This window comes from Euwallacea fornicatus, chromosome 1, assembly GCF_040115645.1.
Source record: "Euwallacea fornicatus isolate EFF26 chromosome 1, ASM4011564v1, whole genome shotgun sequence".
NCBI lineage: Eukaryota > Metazoa > Arthropoda > Insecta > Coleoptera > Curculionidae > Euwallacea > Euwallacea fornicatus.
Window position 1 is genome coordinate 7,267,289 of NC_089541.1, and position 23,864 is coordinate 7,291,152.

At 34.7% G+C, this 23,864-nt stretch overlaps 1 protein-coding gene across 4 annotated transcripts in view; it reads left to right on the forward strand.

Moving 5' to 3' along the window:
• Positions 1–12,153: 12,153 nt before the first annotated feature.
• tnc (tenectin) overlaps positions 12,154–23,864 on the forward strand; it is a 45,651-nt gene continuing 33,940 nt past the window's right edge. For 3 of the 4 annotated variants that reach the window (XM_066287787.1, XM_066287805.1, XM_066287813.1), the window contains exon 1: positions 22,451–22,669. The gene's annotated coding sequence lies outside the window, so the exon portion shown is untranslated. Of the gene's footprint in view, positions 12,292–22,450; positions 22,670–23,864 lie in introns of those variants that run through there. The other variant, XM_066287796.1, reaches the window with a different exon arrangement.

Below are 23,864 nucleotides of genomic sequence, written 5' to 3' on the forward strand. Positions count from 1 at the left end.
TGAAGGTTGGAGCGCAAGTGAACGACCATTATAGTTACAAGACAAGCAATTTTTTTTAGTTTATAAGGAACCTTTAAGTAATGTATAAAATACGTTAGTATTTGTTTAAAACCTTTAGAAAAAAATCTATTTACTTCAAAAAAAGTAAAAAAAAACTGTGCCTCTTATATTGAAAAACAATGCGAACGATGTTCTGCAAGCATTGCTGTGTTAAGGAGGAACATTCTATGGGTAATTTTTTGGATTTGTATCATTTTATGCCTCAAAGAATTGTATATTATAAATGAATGGCGGATTCGTGGCACAGTAATGTGTTTATATTTTTTCTTTCAATGAAAGAGAATGGTATTGTACGCAACGCACGTTTTTAGACTTTACATTCTTTCACCCAAATTTCTACAAAACCTAACGTTTATGCACGCATTGTGACTCGTCCGGTCCTGCCTCGTCCTCAATTGACCATTGGCGCTGAAAATTGACCATTTTGTTTATAATGCGGTTCTTCCAGCATTCTAACTGTACTCGCTTTCATTTTCAAATTAAAAACCCATTTTTATGTCGTTTGGTTTTTCATACCGACGTAGAATCTACGTATTTCAACCTTATACACTAATAATTTTCAATTATATACAACTTCGTTGAACTGCTTTGCGTGTTTCCTCAGTTGGCACAATGAGAGTCTAAATTCGAACCTATTTAGCTTTTGTCATAGTCAGAAGGAGGCATGAGAGGAAACTGCATTTCCCACCTAAATAACCACTCCTACAACACATACGAGTATTTATGTCCATTAGCGAACGAGTGTCAGATTTTACAGGCCTATTAGCAATAGTATTGAAGTAGTAAAATTATTTCAGGGAATCTGTCTATAAAATATGCTTTATGAACCGATTTACAGCAGGACTTACAACTTACATGCACGAAAGTGCCGAAGAAAATAGGGGGAAATGCTTTTAACAGTCCGTGTAGATTTTTACACGTCCGTTGGTTTCTTTAACTAAAAATAAATATCTTGTAGATTGTTATTAATCTATTATAATTGATGCTTATCTCAATTGAATTAAACGATATTAAATTGAAACGATTATCTCTAAATAGCCTGTCCATGCAATAGGATATTAGATACGCAAGTCTGTTTTGATTTATACTCGTTTGATACGTCTGGTTTTACTATAATCTACATTAGTGTCGTTAACACTGTAGCTAATCGATATCTCTTAAGCCGTTATATTTACTTTAATTTGCCCAATTAGAAGCGATTTTATCTTATTACTCGGAATTTTATTATGTATTACTTACCAGATGGATGGTCAACAAAGCTGGTAATCACCCCAACGAATGATGACACTTGAACTGGGTGTTCTGCAATTGAAATAAAATTGGGTTTGATGAAAGTGTTTCAAAAACAAATTATTTCAGGCTGAATTTAAAAGTTCTCTTTTGCATTACCATATTTATGATTTAATCAAAAGCGATTTTCAAAGTAGATTAGGAAGTTGAAACAGCCCTGAACTGTGGACCAAAACGCCCAGGATTCATTAGTATTCTGTGAGAAACGCCAAAAGTGTCGGGGTATTTGGGTAACAGCAAAATCTTTTCGTGGCCTCTAGAGTTTCGTTAAAAGATATTCTAGAATTGGTAAGTTTTCCAGAATTAAGATATTGTAAGTGGCAACTTAAATATCAGAAAATCCATTAAAATCTCACGCATGAAAAATTTACTAGAAGCTCCGAATTCTGCACCTCTATCATCTGCGAGCAAATCAAAAACCTAAATATCGCTCCAGTATGGTAAATAAACTACTACCGCATCGATCCGTCAACGATTGGCTCCCTGATTATTCACATGATCGAAAAAATTGTTTTTGGTGGGATACGTGACTTACGCCCGCTCCAGTAATTACCATTCATTCATTATTCAACGATAACTCGTATTGACGACACTACTAGACAGGGACAGAGATGATGACTATTCCCGTCACATGTATCAGACGGTGTAGAAACCGTGGGAGTCACTCGCGTGCAAACTGATCTAGGTTAAGTCTCGCCTCATTTGTATGCCCAAATGCCTTTGGCTAAATTGTTTCGAAGCCCCCGCCCTCAATATTAAACGTCCAAGTGACTTAATTGGGTTCTTCACGTGCCGCCTCTGAAGCCATGTTATGTCACAAAATCACAGCCAAATATTCCATCTGGAAATTAAATCGAGCCCCCTAGATATTTTCCACTACAATCTCAGACATCCAGCATTGTTTATATTACGCTGCTTTATGAATTATAAAGCTACGCTTCACAAGATTGTTAAATTGGATGATGTTTACAGTTACGACGTTAAAATGTTCCCATAAAGGGTTATTATGTCTGCCAACCCTAATTCTCATGTAGTAAAAAGAGTATTACCTAAATTCCGGCAACGTCAAAGATCTACTAAAAAACACCTTAATGAGAATTCGTAAAGTGCTTAGTACGTCCCTGATGGCGATTAAAATGTTTTAAGATCCACCAATTTTCCAAATTTTTCTTCCAATTAGTATGTTAACTGGGTCTTGTACAAAGAAAATCGTGATCTGTACCTTCCGTAAGTTCTCGTTTTTACCAACTTGAGCTTGAAATCTATGTTATTCACATTGCGGGGATCCTAAATTTTTGTTTGGGAAGGTCTAAGCTTTAGGGCTTTAGAATTTTTTTCTAAAGCAGAGAAGACTGGAAATCGATGATAAAATAAGACAGAATGATTAGCGATTCAACACACGAAGATTTGATGGAAACCCCGAGCCCACAATTGCAGTGGGAACACATTCGCGATGATAGATCTGGTAGTAGCCGGTGTGTGGCATGTCAAATCGAGGCAACCGTGCGGCAACTGGACAAGGAAGCAAATGAATAAAATGTCGTATAAGGACTAAAAGGTCAATTTTATGGAATAAATCGAGAATATGGTATTACAGCGACGATGGTGGCTTCTTTGGACAGCGACCGCTAACGAAGCCCATTGTGGTAGGAAATTATTATTAGACAGGAGCAGGACCGGAGTTAAAGAGACTCGATCAGGAACTATTAAGTGAAGTATTACGTGACGGATAACACGAGTGCCTGAAGACTATCATTACGAATGAAATCGATCCTCGGAACATCTGGATAGGGATTCCTAAAAATAATAAACTGCAGGGTTCAACGAGTCTTTTAGGGACGCATTATTGATAGACAGTTAAATTGAAATAGTGTCTATGAATATTTGGATTCGATGTACAATGTAAGAAACTTGGACAACTTTGAATTTCTTGGTCTCCTTGGAAGTTAAACTCTCAGCAAAGTCGGTAGTGTCTTAGTAATCCAAACCAAGGAACCGTTACTCACTCGTTTGTTGTCGGTACGTTACAATACCGCCATCTTTTAATAATATCCTTCAGATGATGTCTTTTGATGCCACCAAATCATAGTCATTAACTGGCATAACAGATGTTGGGATACCGGTTCAACAACTTCCAAAAATTAAAAAAAAAATCTATAATCCTTTACGGGTATCAACTTACAAATTGAACCTCAAAAAGAACCGCTCCCAGACGCAAGTCGGGCTTAATTTCGAGTTCATTAAGGGTCTGCGTCTGATAAATGAGTCAACTATCCAGTTTTCCGAAAATTTACGACCAATTTAACAGGATTGAATTAAAAAGATATACTGTATATGTTTAATTGCATTAGCATGTGTAGGCTTGGAGCGACAAGCGAATTCGCTCACAGACATTTTAAGGCGAAATTTTTCGATAACTGTAAACTATTAATAGTTTATAAATCTATTAGCGGAAGCACACATTTCTCCGGGTTAATTCGGCTAAAGGCCCCAAAATGTTCGGCATTCCTGACAATATTTCAATCTATTTCAAGTTTAAAGAGGTAACTGTAGTTTCTATTCAACGTAAAAGATGATGGCTACTGCGAGAGAAAAACAGATCGACGTACGTGAGCTAATTTATAGTTGTAATTTCATCAACGGACGATGGCTTTTTTCTAAACGCGTTTCGTTTTCGAGTTAATAACTTTTTGGCGGTCCGTAGAAGTTTACGCCATTTTATTCCGTTATACGGGAAACAATATTGCTTCATATTGAAAGTTGCTGCAGGCTACTGACCTCAATCTAAGGAATTTCAAGAGATATGCAATTAGATGGACCATGCATAGCTTTGGGACATATACACGATTAATAAGCGAGCACGTATCGGCCCTTAAAAACAAGCATTCTTCTTCGTATTCAAGCTTACATCGTAGACTAACTGGACGTTATTAATTCCAGATTTAAAAAGAGAACGAAATTTTAATTTAATTATCCCAGGAAATGCTTTCGTTATTCCTATCCCCAATCAAATCATTGCTCTCCAAATCCTACGAATTTGGTCAAGTCACGAAGGTAGCAACGCCGCGCCTCTCTGCTGTCTTTAGATTGATGTCAAAACTTGACAGAAGTGCTCTCTCAGATTCTACACGAGCAACGTTGCCGGTTGAAGTCAAAAATCTTACAAGTAAGTTTGAGAACTTGTTGCTAACGCATAAGACCGTTTGATGGTACTTTACTTTGAATTGAAGTCAATGATTGAGAAGTGAGGTTTTTGACAACTTCTAAAAAGTCAGATTATTGTCAAAACGAACTAAAAACGCGTTTTTTTTTTAGGGAGGAAACATATTGAGGAGGTGAAACTATTTTTGCTTTGTGAAACCAATGCCGCTATGTCCACTGCTTGAGCCTGAAGTGTCTACACAACAATTTGCCAAAATACCAGCTTGTTCAGGTCTCATGTGCCCAATGTCCAATAAAATACCTGCAAATTGCGCCATGGAATATTAACCAGAAATAATAGGAAATTAAATTTTGCTCTCACGATAGCTCGTTAGAATGCGAGAGATGTATATCGCTCGACGAGCCTACGCGTACTTGACACGATCCTAATCACGTGTAAGACGAAGATGGAATCTTATTGAATAGGAATTACATTTTGCAACTGTGGAATTGAGCTGGGAACATGACAGTGGTGAAAAGTATTTCCTCGATGGTGGCAAAAAAAGAACGTTTCAAAAGCGTGCCTGATGGCAACCACCGTGCTGTGCAGGTCAGGCAAATGTGGCATAATCCGTTATAAAAGAAATTTTGTGTTATTTAAGGAGTCTTTTGTATGCAGACACCACCAAGATTCGTATCATATTTATGACCACCCAAGGTCTTTCATGTCGCCTCCTTGTAGTTGGTACACACGCGCTGCGTCTATATGCCACAGTCGGACCGTTGGCACTTAAAATCTCTTAAAAAGTGGTTAACTGTAATAAAACTAGAGTAAATAATATGACTTTACAAGGCTCCAATTACTCACATATAAATAAAGTTACACTTCGCAGTTAGCATGTCAAGAGAACTTCCAGCTTAAAATTTAAAACGTTCACTGATTCACAACATCGCCTAAATGCAGGTCATCCCCTTGGTAAATTCATTAGGACGATAAACACAGGGCTAAATTGATACCCATGGTTACCACCCTTAGATACCAAACACTCACCAGTGTAAAAATGTCTTTGTGCCCTGAAACATGGTCAAAAGCGAACATTATTTACAGTTAGAAATGTAGTGACGTCACCGGAATTTTGCACAATCAGTATTACGGGATAATTAACATTTTTTGTGCCAGAGTGGAGATGTCCTGATACTCAATGGAAATTCCATTTTTCATTCATATGTTATGACGAAGCTTCTTCGAACCAATCTCATCTTTTACCCAGAAAAGAATCAATGTATCTGTGGTATTGCTGTACACTGGTAGGCTCACAGCGGTAAGTGAAAATAATATAAGCACGTTATGTACAATATGGTTTCGTGGAACAAAATGGACTGGATAAATTTCGGTTGAAATTTGTTAAAAATTGATTAAAAGTTGTCAGGAATAAGTAATGTTAGGTTACTCAATTTATAAAATTCTCTATCGATAAACTTCTTAAGGCCGAGGCATTAAACTCTTGGCAATTTTACTTAATAATTCCTATACCTATCTAGCTGTTTTTCAAATATGTTTTTTGAACGTTTTTATAAAAACTTCAACAATGCGATGCCTATAAAGAAAACTGATATTTTTTAATTCTATATCGGTCTCCGGAGTTTCCGCAATAGAAACCGGACCACCCTGTATGCATTACTCCCACGTTTTGGATTTTTTAGAAAAATTTCAAAATTTTTAAGGTGATGCATTTTACTATAATTGATTGATATGGACCATCCGTCGAACTCCGATACTTACCTGATGATATGGAGCTTTGAACATGTTCAGGATGTCTCTAACTCGATAATTTTACGGGATATTTTAGTTTTTACTGAAGTTAGAGACTTAGGGTTTTCACAATCTGCGTCCCATTTTTATAAAACAACATTGGACAGTAGCGGAACAGTTGATTAATTTCAAGTATTATGTAAAACCATTGTTTAGGGTATGGAAAACGTCAAAAATATTTCATTTTTATGTCAAAAAAATCGTCTCCTTCTTTTACAATCTAATCGGCTGGCAGTGATCTACATATATTGAATCTAAGGGACTTTCACAAGTGGATGTATTCTTTCGTATTAATGAAAAGTTAGTTATATAACATAATTAAGCTTCAACTAGAACCTCCAAGCCTTTGCTATGTCAAATGTTCTTCTAACGTCAAACTAAAATGTAATAAACATAAATAAACCTACTGAGACAGTGCAACGTCAAAACCACTAAAAGCTCACATAATCGAGCCACTTTCCCCGCTACTTTTCAACGTCTTCGACTAAAGAGGCCATGTTTATTCAATGTCAAGTTCGCATCTCTCCAGTATTAGTTTAAATTGCATAACTTTTGATTGTGTTATTTTTATAAATTACCCAACCAGTTACAAATTGAAAAATATCCTTTCAAACCAATTATTTAGGTCTGATTATTTAAATCATAAACAAACAACAAATTCCCGTTACAGGCACATTTTGTCTGTCAGGAAAGTGTAATCGGTAATTTCCAGCCGGGTTTGTATTTCAGATAAAACCGATAAATGTATAAATATGTGAAGATCCAAGATTAAGCCTGCATTACTGAGTCAGTTTCAAGGAATTCCCATTTGCAATAATAAGTACTTGCCACTATCAGGTTTTCAAGAAGTGGGTACGCGAAACCTTGGACGTCACGATCGAAAATATACTTCGGAAATTTAAAGAGATGATATTTGGATGAATATTCAAAATCCCCAAAATTGATTATAAACCAATAGATCATGGTTATTTTAAAAGCTTCATTACTCAAAACTTTACCTTCAAAGACAAGAGGTTTTCGGAAGCTTTGGTTAGTTTGTGGTGTCATGTTAATGTACGACAAGAGCTTAACATTTCACAATTCTAGGTCCATTTGCAAGTTAGGACGAAAATACAAAATTAAAATATGAAAGTAAATGTAAAGGTTAACTTTGTTAATTGTTTTACGCTTAATTAATCGTTTGAGACACTTGACATTGGTTACAATAAACGTAATACAATATTTCATGTAGAATTGTAAATATTTCCTTAATGTGTTTAAGGTTTAAAGTGTAAAGATGTAGTTTGCTTGAAGGTCGCTGGTAAGCCTTTGTTTAGGTACACGTTGTTCAAATTTAAGCCGTTTTTTAAATTTAAATTTACATTACGCGTTAAAAAAATTTTCTGCCCATATACGACACCATGATTTTTGTGGTTAAAATTATCGTTTAAATAAAGATTCTGGATGATACTCATTGGAAAACGTTTCTGCGGATACGAATGATCATTCTGGGTTGGTATAACTTGATGAATCACAACATTTATACTGAAATTTGAGCGCATTGAAGACATTCATTTTAGCAAGATTTGATTAATGCAGTTCCTCCACTGATCCCGAAATATCGGCGCCCAAAGATTAAAAAAATGGTTACTCCGGAATCTACCGAGGTGATTGCAAAATCAGACCGTGACTTTTGAACGCTAGGTGACTGCTAATCCACATTTTCACACCTCCATTGTCCTCTTTTTTATTCGGTAGTTTCAAGCAATAAAATCTAAAGGGCACGCGTTAAACGTCGTTAATGGTATCAATTTTTTTGGCAATGATCTAAGTTGTCGAAAAAAGATATTCCTTTCATTATTCCTTACGATTTGGTTTCCTCTAAGATTGCTCTTCCATGCAAACTCTTAATTTTAATGTTAATTTACACAATAAGTATGTTGTGCACTGAACCAAAGACATGACGCTCTCCCACAACAAAGCGTGAAACCTTATACTCTGAGGAAGAGAACAAACAGTTAGAGGCTATTGCCCTATTTAATTGGCGCTGCGAAAACAGTCCTTGGGACAAAGAAGACATTATATAAATCCTTGCCATGAACCGAATCATGCTGTAATGGTAGTGGAAAGCCATAATTTCCCAACGGAAACCAAATCCTTGAAACGGTTCTCCGTTTGGTATAGATTGATCCAGTTCATGTTCCAGATGGTTCACTACTCGTATGCGTAAGACCAGATTGTTTGGGCTTTAACTCAGCTTTACTGTTACATAATTCGCGTAGACACGAAGAAGCAAATTAGGTTGTTTACCTTTTTTGGGTCAGAGTCGGCCAAACGAGACTCGAGAGCATGCAGTGCGAAGCCAGGAAGAATGAGAGTATGTACTTACGTGTTTGAATAAGCGCATGTTTGTTTTCTTTATGAATATTGTAAATAGGAATATGGATTGAGAAAAGGCGAGGAACGCTTTCTCACAGGAATTATCGAGTCTATTAAGTTGCGATGTGCTTCGAAAACTTCGTCTACTTAAGATACTTAAGATGACGTGTCATCGGTGAAGATTCCTTCAGTTATCAGAAACACTTTGCAGGACGAAAAGTGGCTTACACGGGATAATAGGGAAAATGGAAGAGAGCTAAAGGGCCGATTGGATAAATAAACTTGACACCCGTCCAATCACCAACTTTTTGAACAACTAAATCAAACAGGAGATGAACTATGCCGGCATTGATTACTTGTTATTTACGTAATCCAAGCTTGTCGGTGGTGAAATTTAGACTTGGCATTGCCTGAACTTGGCCTCTTTAACCATCAAAGCCGCTAAACCATCTGGAGAAAGTATTGCTATTACGTTTGCTCTCGTAATCACTGGAATGAAAAAATGCGACTCGACCGTTTTACCTGTTCAGAAAAACGTGTGTTTTAGCACTAAATGGTGCAGAATTTGAAAATTCATTAGACACCTTCTTCACATTGTCTATCAGAAGATAAGCTTAATTCACATTCATGGTCGTTTTACTCTCATTGTATGATGTTCTGATTTCCTAAAAATATTGTTTTGGGATCTTGACGATTAATTGCACTCGTAAATTTGTTTTCTGTATCCTTTTACGTTTCACATTAAATTATGTTTGCTAGTCTTCAAAAACATTTCTAATATTCAAAAAATTTTAGTTCATACCCCTGTCCGCTCTGCTTTCTTTCATGTGCTGTTTCGAAGATACTTCAAAATATGGCAAAATATGGATAATATTCATGAATCTCTCCTCATTTTCCAATTTCTCATTTGATTTTGTATTCAGTTTCACTGTCGATCTTCAACACTTCAATATTTGAAACTTCCCCAACAGATTTTGGTTCATCTTGCCAGTTCATATCCCGGTCACTTCTTAATTTTTATGTTTTTAACAGGCTGATGGTAAAGTCAAATTTATTGATAATAATTTCTTATCTTCAAGTACTTTCCAATCGGTCAATGCTCGTGATGTCGTTTCAGGTTTTTAAAGCAACGTTCTTGAAGCAGTCTTTTTCTCGTAAGGTGGAATTTGCAACTATAGCAATTTAAAGGAAGCCAAGTATGCAAAAATACCGTAACTGTAAAAAAACCTAACAAAGTCTTTCGACCATGACATTGCAATGGTCCTTCAGTGATATCTAATTCAAAATAATAATATATTGCGGTTAACCCAGCAAGATTGTTTTAACACCGAAGCTCTATTGTAATAGAGATCAAGAAATCATAGATTCTTTGTGGCAATACCTGGTGAATTAAAAACATAAGCACTCCCACGAGAGTCTATTCTCAACTTGTTGAAGAACACCCTATGCAGTACCATCACGTGAGAATTATTATTTCTTTTATAATTTAATGTTTCTTTCTGGTTTTTTTGTTCAGTTTTTGTTGTTCATTCCAATTATGATATTCTCTGCAATAATTTAACGTAAATGGCATCATGTTCAAATAAAATGCGTCAGAAAAATGCGACCCACACGACAAGCAACAGACTGGAAAATTGAATATTTGTAAAACGCGTCTCGGCATTTAACGACGATGAATTTGCATGAGACATTGCCCTTTACCTGCATAAACTCAACGAGAAGCTAAATATCGTTCTTGGGTACAAATTATGACAATTATTGCAATTTATGTAGTTGAAATTTTAATTTTGCCTTCAAATTGATAATTCTCCTGATAGCAATTTTTAATTCTTGAATCAGATTCATCTTCTCGGCAGGCTGAAATTTTTCTTGAAATGTTAGCACAGCTCGATTCTCTACTGATTTTTTTTTAACTTAGATGCTTAATATTTTCTTTATTATATTATATTCAATCGTCGTCTTCTTCTTCTTTATCTTATAATTGTTGAATTTCAGTAGCTTCTACACAATTACTGAGTGGTTTCAATTTGTTCCCACATTTATGGTAGTCTTCACTTCACTTTTTAGCTATGATTTAGTATTTATTGTATTTGATTCTTCACCGTTTTCATTATCGCATAGAAGTTTCTTTCAAATTCATCAACTCCGCTACCATCACTAAATTTCCAGAAAACTCAATGTTTCCTGGTTCTAACACGTCTCAAATGAATAATTTTTCTCACTTGATTGAATAAGATATTTTGCATTTTCAATTCTCATCTAGTAATTCAAGTTTCTTCCTCAAATTTTTCGAAGTTTCAATGTTTTATTTTTCTTCTTTAACTAGAATGCTTCCCATAGTAAAGTCTCTATCTTCTTCTTTACTCAGTAGCTTAGTCATATTGATATTATCCTTAAATTCCAGAAATGCAATTTCTTTCCCGTCCTGTGTTCATTTCCTGTCGTCTCCAATGCCATTAAGAATCACTATTTGAGCAAATTTCTTGGTTTCCAGAGTTTATATCCCATATATCGGCAATAATCCTGTTGTAAAAAATGATATAGGATAATTTCTAAATTATATTCATCACAGTTAATATCTGCGATAGAATGTTAATAATAGCTGTATAAAACGCTATCATCTCTGGATTTTACTTTATTTATTCGTTAAACAATTTCCTTTTTGGCTGCTGGAACGATCCCGGAAAGTTGATGAAAAAACGTAACGTAGCGCGGTGTGTACGATTTAGACAAGATTTATTTTCGAGAAATTTCACGCGTGGAGAAGGGAAATTTATGATAAAGAGGTTAAAAGACCCCTGCATTTGAAAGTGCTTCGTGGAAAAACCTCATCTAATGCGGTGTTCCGTCTGGAGTTAAACTGCACGGAAGAAGAAGTTTGTTGTACTTTTACCGGCTTGATTTAAATTTATTTCAGTAAGTCTGACGGTAATCTTCAAAAACAAGCACTAAGCGCAGTGTTAAGATTACCATATATTCTGCAAACTCATGAACCATTTTTATCATCATAATATCACATAAATCAATTTACTCTATGTCTTCGCAATCTTTTTGGCAAAATTTTTACTATCAATTCAATGACCAAAATCTGATGCTTTTCTGTTGTCTTCTTCAGAATTAGCACCACATGTTTCTTAAATGAATTTTACATTCAATTTACAAATAACTGTAGAAATTGATAAACTCAACGGCACAAACCCGTGCAGATAGGACGCAACATATTTTGACACCAAACAACAAATGAAGTATGGCAGATGAGAAGTGAGTATTGAATGATGGCAAACGAGATTTTAAATTGGCCATTGCCACGAAATTTACCTCCCAAAAACTTATGTTACCTTTTGTTACGAACTCGTGCAAATTGGTCGCAGCATCTGCCCCCCTAGACTCGAAGAGCCCTTGGGAAGTTCATCTCGCTTAGGGCGCCTGCCCAAGGACGACACTTTTCATCATCAGCAGCGTCTCGACGGCAGACGTCGCGTTTGCGAAACTGTTGCGTTCGCGTCTTTATCCGCAAAAACCGGTATCCGGAAGTGAAACACATTCGGGATAAATTTTGTTACCGTTGATAGAAATTGAATTTTTAATAAGTGTTGTTATTGATCCGAAGCAAGTTTGAGGAAAAATAGGTAAGTTTCTTAGTGTCTGAAGTTTAATATCCAAATAACGTGGTTTGAGATAAAAACCTGCTCGTACATTGATCTGTTTTCTCGTAAATACATATACATATATATACATATATATATGTATATATATGTATGTAAATAAAGGTGTCCACAATAAAAGAAGTGCCTTTATCCCACAATAGTGCACATATAGAACATAATTAAATCTAACAACAACTAATGATCAATCTCGTATATTGAGTTGCAGACATTGTATAAGGTAAATTGAATAAGAAACTGTTCTCTGTTCTCACATTTATTTTTAACGATGTGATATCATCTGATATTTGTTTTAAAATAATTGATTATTACTTTCAAAAACCTTTGTTAATAATAAATAGTGCAGGAACATGTTTTCGATAGAAGACCCAAGATTCCTCTTGGCCATATGTTATTTATTTTATACATCGTGCATATTTTACATAAATTTGGACAACTCCGTGTGTGTCTAGACGTTCATATTGGTAATATTTGATGGGGCTCATTAGAAAGGCGCTGAATTCGAAATTGTGAGTATGTCTCAACTGTTGGTGTTGATCGGATGGGTTGCAATGCTCAGAAAAACTGAATTAAAAAAAAAACAAATTAGTGCTCGATTTATATCTTTTTAGATAACCTCATCTAAGAGAATAAATTTCTCCCTATCCCCTTAAAATAAAATGGAAATTAAGACCAAAGAGCACCTCCCAACCAATTTATTAAGTGTTGCATAGCACTTAAGAGTCAGATAACGACGTAACTTTATCACGAGTCGGCACTGATATATCTCCACTTACTTTCTGGAGGCAAGTATTAGGGTCGTCCCCCCTTTATCCCCATGTAGACGCTTTCTTATGATTCTCCTCCCATTCCTTTCCGCCGTTTTTCATTTTCCCCATGACTAAGAGTAAACAGGGATGTTGCTGCTTAAAAACATATATTCTTTTAAAATTGCGTAACAATAACGCTTTAAAAATTCTATCCTTCGCTTAGAACCGTTAGAAATTAAATTGCAATTAGCCAAAGAGTTAGCTGTGACCTACCAGGATCCTCCTATACACACATACTAATAATTAACAAATTCCGAAATGAAACGGCCATTTTTCTCAAGTGGGTCGTATCAATTTTTAGAGTACCATTAAGTGATTGTTTAACCTAAAGCGGTCGTTGGACGAATAAGTTTAGTTGATTGATGTTTTGGGAATAATAAAAAAAGACTACCAACAAAACTAGGGAAGTATTACTAAACCTAATTCAATAATTATTGTTATTACAGTGAGAATTTTAGAAGGTTTGGGGTTTCAAGGTTGAGCAAAATTTCAGGGTTCCGTATTTGCACCGACTTGGTTTTGGGTTCGACGATGGGGCGCGAGAGGTATCGACTTGGAAAGGAATTCGTTGATCGCGTCCAAATCGGTGCAGTCGACCTGCTACGAATAATTGAATAATTGAGATTCCATTAGGGGGTGCACATAAACTATTGATTTTGGCTAAAAGTGTTCGGTAATTGGGATATATTGCCCTTTTCGCCTTTGGGATTTGGGATACGTTACAAGGGTAACGTTCGAGGCTGAAAAAGCTGTGAGTGACTTGTAATCGTTTGAAAGCATTTTTAGAAAACTTGCTAATGGTAAAAGGAAAGAAAAAAGAACAAATTCAAAAATTTTGATTATGATTTGTTTGAGTAAATAGAGTTTTTGGTATCATCTACCTGAAAATTTGAAGAAAGTTTGTGCAGATCTGCTATCTGCCACGTGGTATATGCTACATAATGACGTAAATAAATACACTGGTTAAAACAATTAAGGGATGTTTCAAAATATTGTCTTAAAAGTTTTTTATGTCTCACGAAACGTATCGAAACAAAATATATTTGCAATTTTAAGTTTTTTATTGATAAAATAAAGTACTTCTTGTTGTTTGAACTTGATTTGACCAGTTGAAACGGTCCTGTTTAAAATTGTGCGTATTTTTAAATTAAATGGTAATGGTCAATCAATGCAATTTGAATTCGTAATTTATTCATTTGATACAAAAATGAAATTTTAATCATGAATATGACCCCCTCTTACTGCTAAAAAGACTTGGCATCGTGATGGCATTGATTCGATCAAGTTATCAAAGACGTATTGGGGAATTCCATTCTATTCGTCAATTAGGGCATTTCAAAGATCTGGAATAACTAGTGGTGGTAAATTTCTGCTTGCAACATATCTTCGCCAAGAATCCCAAGCTTGCTCAATTGGATTTCTATCTGGAGAATTGGCAGGCCGTGCCATTCTCTGAACATTCATTTTATCCAACCAATTGTTCACGATGTTAACGCGATGTGGACGAGCGTCGTCGTCCATAAATATGAATTGATTACCTATTGCTCCAGCATACGGTATTATAATAAATTGAAGAATTTCATTAAGATCCCTGTTTGCGTCCAAGGGACAATTGTCAATGAAATAAAGATATCTATGCTCGTCAATACTAATATCAGCCCATACCATGATACTGCCCCACTTTCAAAGTGAGATCTTTCTCTGATAATCTTAATGATTGTTTCGTGTTCCGCGTCCACGCCAAATTAGAACCCGTCGATTATCAGGTTCTAAAGTGAACCTAGACTCATCACTAAAGAGTATCCGACCCCAGTCATTATGGATCCAATTTCGATGAAGCTCAGTCCATGCTCGTCTTAGTCTTTTGTGTTCAACAGTCAATACAATATACATCACTGGTTTTCGAGCATACAATCTGACATTGTGGAGTCTATTTCTTATGGTTTGAGTGGACATAAACCTTCCGGTACCTCGTTTCTTAGAAGTGTTGCATGAACATTGCGATTTCTTCTCGCAAGCACTTGGAGAAATCGGTCTTCCCTGGATGCTGTTGTTGATGGTCGACGTTGTCCAGGTCTTCTTCTAACATTTCTTATTTGAAGAAATCGATTCCACAATCTTGAAACTATGCTTCGGCTGACATTGAACACTTGGGCAAAATGTGTCTGTGTTCGCCTAGCTTCGAGTTGCCCTATGGCTCGTCATGCCTCACTCTCCATCAAATTATGTTGATCGTTCATTATAAGGATAATGAAATGAAAAAATTATATACCACTTATTCCTGAGTACAAAAATTCGACTGATACCTAAGTAACGCTTCAATGCGCTTTTATACTCTTTGTGAGGATTCAAGTTAAAACCTACAGAGACTTATCGCATGCATTAGTTTCCTATTTAGCCTTGTAAAATTATTATTATCCTAAAGGAAATAGGCGAATAAAATTGAATAAAGAAATTATATTCATAAATACCATAATACCGCCTAATTGTTTTCAGTAGTGTATATAGTTGGTAGAAATTTGCTTTTTGAAAAATTAAGTTTTACGTATTAGAGCGATTTTTGTTAATTCGCTTCGTAGAGATTTTACTTTTTTTGTTTATCCTGTTTGCAAAATTTCCTTTTTGCCTAGGTCATTTCAGGTTGCTACTATTTATTCGTCACTATTTCTTTAGTCTTCTTGTTCAGGTTCCTTCATAGTTATTACTCATAGCGTTTTTTATTGATCTCATTGGAGGGGTGTAGTGATATCTCTATCATTTGTTAACTCCAAACTCAACATCAGGTTTCCTTCGCATTGCTTTGGCGTATTTAAGTCAGAATCACCTTTCAACAATTTACCTTACAATTTATTTACCTCCTATAATTAACTAACTAACGGGTCAACTATATATTCTCTTTACAAAAATATCACCATTACCATAAATATTACTATTTGACTAAATTCAGTTATTTTGCCAAATTTTGCTTATAACTTTAGTCATTTTTGAGATATCATTGGCGCTGGTTTGCGAAAAATTCGATTTTAAAACTGTTTCGTACTCATGATTTTATTATATAACTGGAACTGATTTAGTCATTTGCAAATACAGGGTGTCCTCGAATTACGTGGCCAAAATAATACCGCAGATTGTTTGAGTGAAAATAAGTCGATTTAACTAAACTTCCCTCAGTCCAAAAGTTGATAATTATGGAGCTACAGGGTGTTAAAGTTGAAAAAAAAAATCACATTTTCTTTAATATCTTTCGATTTCTTTGAGTTAATTTCACGAAATTTCATATTTGAGGGTGTTTTAGGATACGAAATTCAAATTTATTAACGATTTAGTTGTTTCTTCTAGGGGGCGCCACAAGCGACCATTAGGACACATTTAAATCTCTGTAACTTTTTCGTGCCACGGTGTATATTATTTTGGTATTTAAAAACCTTTTTCCCTACCTTTTATACTTAGAAAAGGTACACTTTATTGACGTCGCTAGAAGCAACGGTTTTGGAGAAAAACGCATAATTCTAATGCGCTGCATATTTGCGTTGGCGCTTTTAAGTAAATAACTCAGTTGGCTATGTTTTTAATTGACATTTTAACACTTGAATTTGTTTCTCAAATGTCAGTTTTTTTATTTAGCCCTCAGTTTTTCTTGTCAGTTTCGCTTCTTATTCCTGTAAATATCCATAAGTATGGCCAATAAATTCACTTATTCTGAAATGGTGGATATGCTGTTAGTTTATGGACTTTGCCGTTGTAATAGTCAAAAAAGTGTACGAGTTTACAAGGAAAAATATCTTTTCCGTAGAATTCCAAATCGGAAAACTTTTGTTAATATTGAAAGGCGTCTCCGCGAAAATGGCAAGTTTGAACCTGGGCATGCAGATTCTGGACGCGGACGAACAATAAGTACAGTAGAAATGGAAGAAGAGGTTTTGGATGCTGTTCAAAGAAATCCAAAGGCCAGTACACGAGGTGTAGGACTGCAATTGGGAGTTTCGAAATCACTAGTTCATAAAGTTTTTCAAGAACAATTGTTGCACCCCTATCATATTCAAAAAGTTCAAGACCTACAATTGCCCGTGGATTCTGCTCAACGTTTAAATTTTTGTCGGTTTATAATCCACAAAAGAATCGAAAATCCAAATTTTAGTAAGAAAATTTTGTTCGCAGATGAAGCTGTTTTTACTAGATACGGTATTTTTAATATGCATAATGAACATGTTTATGCTTATGAAAATCCTCACGAGACAACAGTGACTCATTATCAGCATCGATTTAAAGTAAATGTCTGGGCTGGAATAGTAGATAATTTTATTGTTGGTCCCTTTGTAATGCCAGATACGCTGAATGATGATAACTACTTGAACTTTTTAGTACAAACTCTACCTATCTTATTAGAAGATTTGCCTTTACTCCTTCGTCGTGATCTTTGGTTTATGCATGATGGTGCACTTCCTTATTTTACTTTAAATGTAAGGCAACATTTAAATGAGGAATACCCACAACGTTGGATTGGAAGAGGAGGTGATGCACCTGTGAATTGGCCGGCTCGATCACCAGACTTGACACCCTGTGATTTTTTTTATGGGGTGCCTTGAAATCAAAAGTTTATGCATCTCCAGTTCATACGCGACAAGAATTGGAGGCAAGAATAATTCATGAAGTGGAATTATTGAAGAATACCCCTGAAATATTGTTTAGAGTACAATGTAATTTCTTAAAAAGGATGAACTTATGCATACAGGAAAATGGTAAACACTTTGAACATTTGTTATGATAGCAGATTAAATGAAAAAAAATTAAACCAACAATTTACATAAGTTAATTTAATTAATTAGTAAGTGTTATTCTCGCTTGTTGTTGTTTCTTTGTTAATTATTATTTTTGTTTTCTATTTAATAATATCTGATTTTGAAAACTTATTGTTATACCTTTACTAATAATTATTTTTGAAAAACTAAATTTTTTTTAACGGAAAATAATTTTTAGGTAATTTGCATGCATCATCAGGCTTAGATGCATTTTTCTCCAAAACCGTTGCTTCTAGCGACGTCAATAAAGTATACCTTTTCTAAGTATAAAAGGTAGGGAAAAAGGTTTTTAAATACCAAAATAATATACACCGTGGCACGAAAAAGTTACAGAGATTTAAATGTGTCCTAATGGTCGCTTGTGGCGCCCCCTAGAAGAAACAACTAAATCGTTAATAAATTTGAATTTCGTATCCTAAAACACCCTCAAATATAAAAATTTCGTGAAATTAACTCAAAGAAATCGAAAGATATTAAAGAAAATGTGATTTTTTTTTTCAACTTTAACACCCTGTAGCTCCATAATTATCAACTTTTGGACTGAGGGAAGTTTAGTTAAATCGACTTATTTTCATTCAAACAATCTGCGGTATTATTTTGGCCACGTAATTCGAGGACACCCTGTATATCAGAGATTTTTCTATTGATATACGATATTTCAATCATACATGTCATGCCTTAGTACCGATTGCTGAAAAATTGTGATGAAAACATGTTGTTTTGTCCATAAAATGATAATAGCTATATAATAAAATAAAGAGATCTAAAAAGAAACGGAAAAATAGTTTTTTAGCCATTATTATTCATCTGATTTTGACCAACCCTTTAAAATCATGATTACTTACACAAAAATCAGAGATTTATTTATCATAATTTCTATTATCGTACTTCTAAACTTTACACAGATTAAACCTAGTCAATGAATCACGATTAAATTTATAAAATGAAAGAATTCATCCGTGAGTATAGCGCATTTTTAATCGTTAAATTGATGTGTAAAACGTTTTATTCAGACATAACAATTCGTAATGTTGGACTCCATCGACCTTGCCGGAGGTCTGTTCAATGTTACCAACTTTAGTACGAAGATGTTTCTCTAATCGACTCATTAAGCTTCGATCATCGTTAATTTAATTGGATAATTTCTTAAATCGGTTTTAGTATACCTTCAAGCAAAGCAGAATCGGACAAACGTACCAAAAACGCAATTTTTAAGCGAGAATATGGAAATTGAAGAAGAAAAATTCTATAAAAATTTTAAGAGAATGCCAAATTGATTATTTCCCGATTTGTCCAATTTCCAGGGCTTGTTGAAATCGAATCTACGAGATAAATGCAAATTTTCAGCATGTTCTCGAGTTTTGCATTTGTCGCCGAGTAAAACGTAAATCTTCTTGAGTATTATTTACTCTTGGAGACACGTATCGGAATGATCTTTCTCATGTTAGAAACCATGATATACTTGCTCAGGATATGTAAATTATTCTCAATGTACATATTTCATAATGTGCTAAATTGTAATAGAAAAGTAGGCGGCATTAAATAACTAGCGGAAAAATAAAGTGGCTCGCAGACTATGTAAGTCAAATGGAACCGTTTCCCCATCTTCAAAGAGCCTTGTCCGATTCTGAATTTAATCACTGCTGAACATCGTAAAAAAAGATCGATCACATATTATCCTGTATAAAGCAGTGCGGCTCTTTCTGTTTATTGATGGATGAATACAATGGTGCATTATTCATTACTTTCGTTTTCTTTCGGAGTGTCTCATCGATGTTTTGCATGAGGAATTTATTCAATCCGAGTTAAGACAACCGGCTAGTCAGGTGAAACATTGCTTCTTGTGTTGAAAGACCATAGGAAGTCAGTTGGAAGCTTCAAATATGAACATTTCGAAAATAAAACATAAATGACTTCATCGTGCTTGGAAATGCTATCTGTTTAGATTATTTTCCTGGCTAATCTAAAATTAATAATATTAATCTTGAATAAAGAATTCCACTTCTCTTATTCGGTCTTCGTGCCTTAGAATGATCGATTCCAAGAAGGATCTTAGCAGTAATTGTGAATATTTTTATTTTTATTCTATGATAATGGAATTTAATAACGCAGTGTCCATCTCTTTTAAAGAACGTTAAATCCTGTTACAAATTTTTAACACCTTTATTTTGGTAACAAAAAAATTTTTCGATAATTGGGATTGATTCTCTTGAAGACACTGACACATTTCTCATCTTGTTGGAATTTTAACAATGTGGCATCGATGAATGATCGTAAAGAGAAACACTTTATTCCGCAATATCGGTTATTTAGCCGAAATCAGTACAGCCAATAAAAAAGCCATTACACGCATTCTTGTTAAGGCTACGTTCAGAACTGACCATGGCTAGTTTTTTTCATAAAGTAATTGCCTCATAACAGTACTGCTTATGGGCTGAAAAGAGTTCTGCTTCGTAAAGGAAAATCAATAAATACTGACTGAATAAAAATTACGCATACATACTTATACAGATGGTATAAGTTTTTGCACTCACAAGGCATCTTAATTAAACTCATTAAAATTATAGAAGCAGCTTCGACTATTTTCTTTTTTCTCCTTCCCGGGAGTTGAAAATAAGAGCTGGAAACCAGCACTTACTTTCCCGTCAAGAGCGAATGCCTAATTAGATTAATTGGTAGTTAAGGGGCGCACTGATTCCAATGAGCCTAAGCTTTTATGGCTTAGAAGAATAAAATCCCCAAGAGATATTTTTCTTGAGCTTCCCAGCGTATTTTGTTAGTTTATACCTAAGATTTTAATTGATTACAAACCTTCAATAATCTGATGATTGACCCAAAAACTTTTATGATACCGGAAATGAGGTAAAGAACTCAAAACAGTAAAAGAAGTGAGTGAATTGTTTTCCGCAAAGAATCGAAAAAAAAACATATACCTTTATGGTTTTCATTGCCGACTATTGCTTTAAGTGTTAACTGAACTATACGATAATTGATGAAAAATATTCAAATCTCAAAAGGCGTGTACCACAATTTCATGGGAAATAAAAAAAAAACCGTCATGGTCAAGCTAAATTTAAATTCACATTACTTAAGAATATCGATTTTTCAAAAATAGTCAATACAAAATAGTTCAAAAATCAATTTGAAGCTGCTCAAAAATAACAATAAAAAAAGAGAGTTGTGTAAAAATAAGTAATTTCGAATAAAAAATATATTTTCTGTAACAAATAGTATTTGTATGCGACAATCGTTAGAAGTACGTTGAAGTTTGGGGCAATAGTTTGCTCACATATGCATAGAAAACAAGCCACTATAGGCTTGAAAGTCTCCAACGCTAGTTTTTGAAGTATCTCTCTATGGTTTAAAATAAACAATGCACAGCAGTGTTTTTTTACAACGATTTCATCTGGTTAGTTTGGAAAGATGCCAAAAAAACCAAAATATAATTTTTATCCACATATTAATGACAGATTGTCCCTTTCTGCTTGACTATCTGGACTTTTTTGTTCCCAAAATAGGAGATAGAACTTAAAATATTTTTACTGGCTTGCTGCTAAAACAAATATTATATCTCCATGTTTTAGAATGTCCTCTTTGTATAATAAAGCAAACGGGGCTCTTGACTTACACCTGGGTAAGTCCCTCACCCATCTTAAACGCGCATTAAAAGCATAGTGAGCCAAAACATCTGCATTTTCTGACTTTACTGGTAACATGCATGTTTAGTTTTAGTTTTCTTCCGCCCCATTAATTCGTGTATTTCTGGGTTTAAATAAATAAATAAATATATGGATTTTTAAAACTACGACTTCTTAATAAATTAACGTCCTTTTTTTCATCAACAACAAGCTGTACCAGAACGCATTTGTGATGGGTGGGTTGATAAACAAAAACGAGAAAATCTTCCGAGTACCAATTTATTAAGTAAGCGGATCCCGCACGTTCTTTCAATTAGTGTTTTTTCTCTTACCTAGTACCAGGCAATCGGAAATCTCGTAGTTAGTAAGTACCATCTTGTGCCTTTATGACACCAAGGAACAGAATGTGACAAAATATCTATCTACATGCAACATAAGTTTGTTCTGTTAAAAGCTTTCCTAAAAAACACAAATTCTCTTCTTCCCCTAAGTAGGATTTTGGATTTTTCAGCCACCTGTGTAGGCAAAATGAATGCTTCGTTACTTTATCAGCCTTATCACTATTTCTGCACCCAAACGCACTTAACCATCATCCACAATTAACCATTGAATGGTCAAGAACCGACCATCAACAGCACGTCCGAGATGGCAGCACCGATCGATGGACAGCAGCGGCACCAGCAGCAGCTACAGCAGCAGCCGGCGATTCCGGCGGAATTCCTGCGGCCGGAGAATCTCGCTCTTCTTTATCCTGAGGCCACGGACGTCTCGACGCCGACGACGGCGCTTCTTCGCGGTAGACCATCCCCGCCCCTCTTGGTATTTAAACTTGCGACGCGCCACTCCAGCCGAGTTCATTTCTCGGTCGTCCCTCGTGCAAGAAGAGTAACTTACGCCACAGCCTGGGACGCTTCTTCTTATCGCGGTCCGCGCTTCTTCATTTTTGCACCCGCTTTCTTCATCCCTTAAAGGGAAATTTGAAACAAATCGGAAGTTGTGTGAGGAATTGAGTTGTACCGCTGGACTGTCGTGTATCGTACTGCCGGCTGGCACGTTGAGTTTGGATTTTTGGTGTTTTTTGTTGCAGGCATTTGAGGTAAGGATTTCTGAGTGTTCAGTGGCGATTAAAAAAAAAATAATTTAAACCTATGAGAAGAGACTCTTGATGGCGACGAACCAATAAAATTATCACAATTAAAAAAATTAAGTAAAATATTGAGATTAGTATAATACTGCTGAAGAACACTAGGTAGAAAAAAAAGTCAAAAATCTTAAGCAACTGTCAAATTAATTGTGTATTTTTTATCACGAATAGAACGAAAAATAATAAATTTTCTAGTCATAACTTGCGCTCCATAAAAAATTCGATATTCTACTAGACCATCAATATATTCTCATATTTTTTTAAAACCAATTGAAAGATAAAAATATATTTTTCAACTATCAATGCTCAAAAACTCCCTATAATACTCCCTATAATTCCGTAAAGAATTCGATGCCGCATTAGACCACCAACTTCATAAAAACTTTTCAATATTAAAACTGCAATATTAGTGAATTACAGAATTGAGTATTGAAGTAAAATTAAAAATGAAATAAATTTGTTATTACTCAATATCATAATATATTTTATAGAAATACTGCGGAAAAAAAATCTTTCTAACTAAAATCCGAGGTAAAACCCATTTAGTATGAAATGAATAAAATTTTATATTTATAGGACCATGCCATTTAAATAGTTCTTCTCGTAAAAAAACTATTTTATAGGCAAAATGATCTTCGTCTATGTGATTTTTGTCCTTTGTCATTGTGTGTCATTTATTGTAATTTGTAATTCGACTTATTGACGTGCGTAAAATAGCATGTATTTTTAATTAAACAAATTCGTGAGTTATTTTATTACGTTCTCATTTATAAATTTTGAAATAGACAGATTTATAAGAGTAGTTTACGATATTTAAAAATTAGAAAATAAATATTGGCATGAAAAATATTATTATTCTTTTAATAATTAAATTTCTAGTTTTTCTCACTTTTAACTTAAAAAAAAAAACATTTAAAAATTGTTTGAACATTAAAAAAATTTGAAAGAAAATTGGATTTTAAAATACCTATGTCGCTCGATAAACCTTCTCTATTTATTTCAAACTACTTCAGGCATTTTAATGGTAGATTTTGCCCAATTTTAGTAATTTGAATAATTATGAGACTATAGCCATAGATATAACTTTAAATGGTCCTAAATCTCCTTTTAAATACCCACGATTTACATTTTTTCAAGATAATTTTGA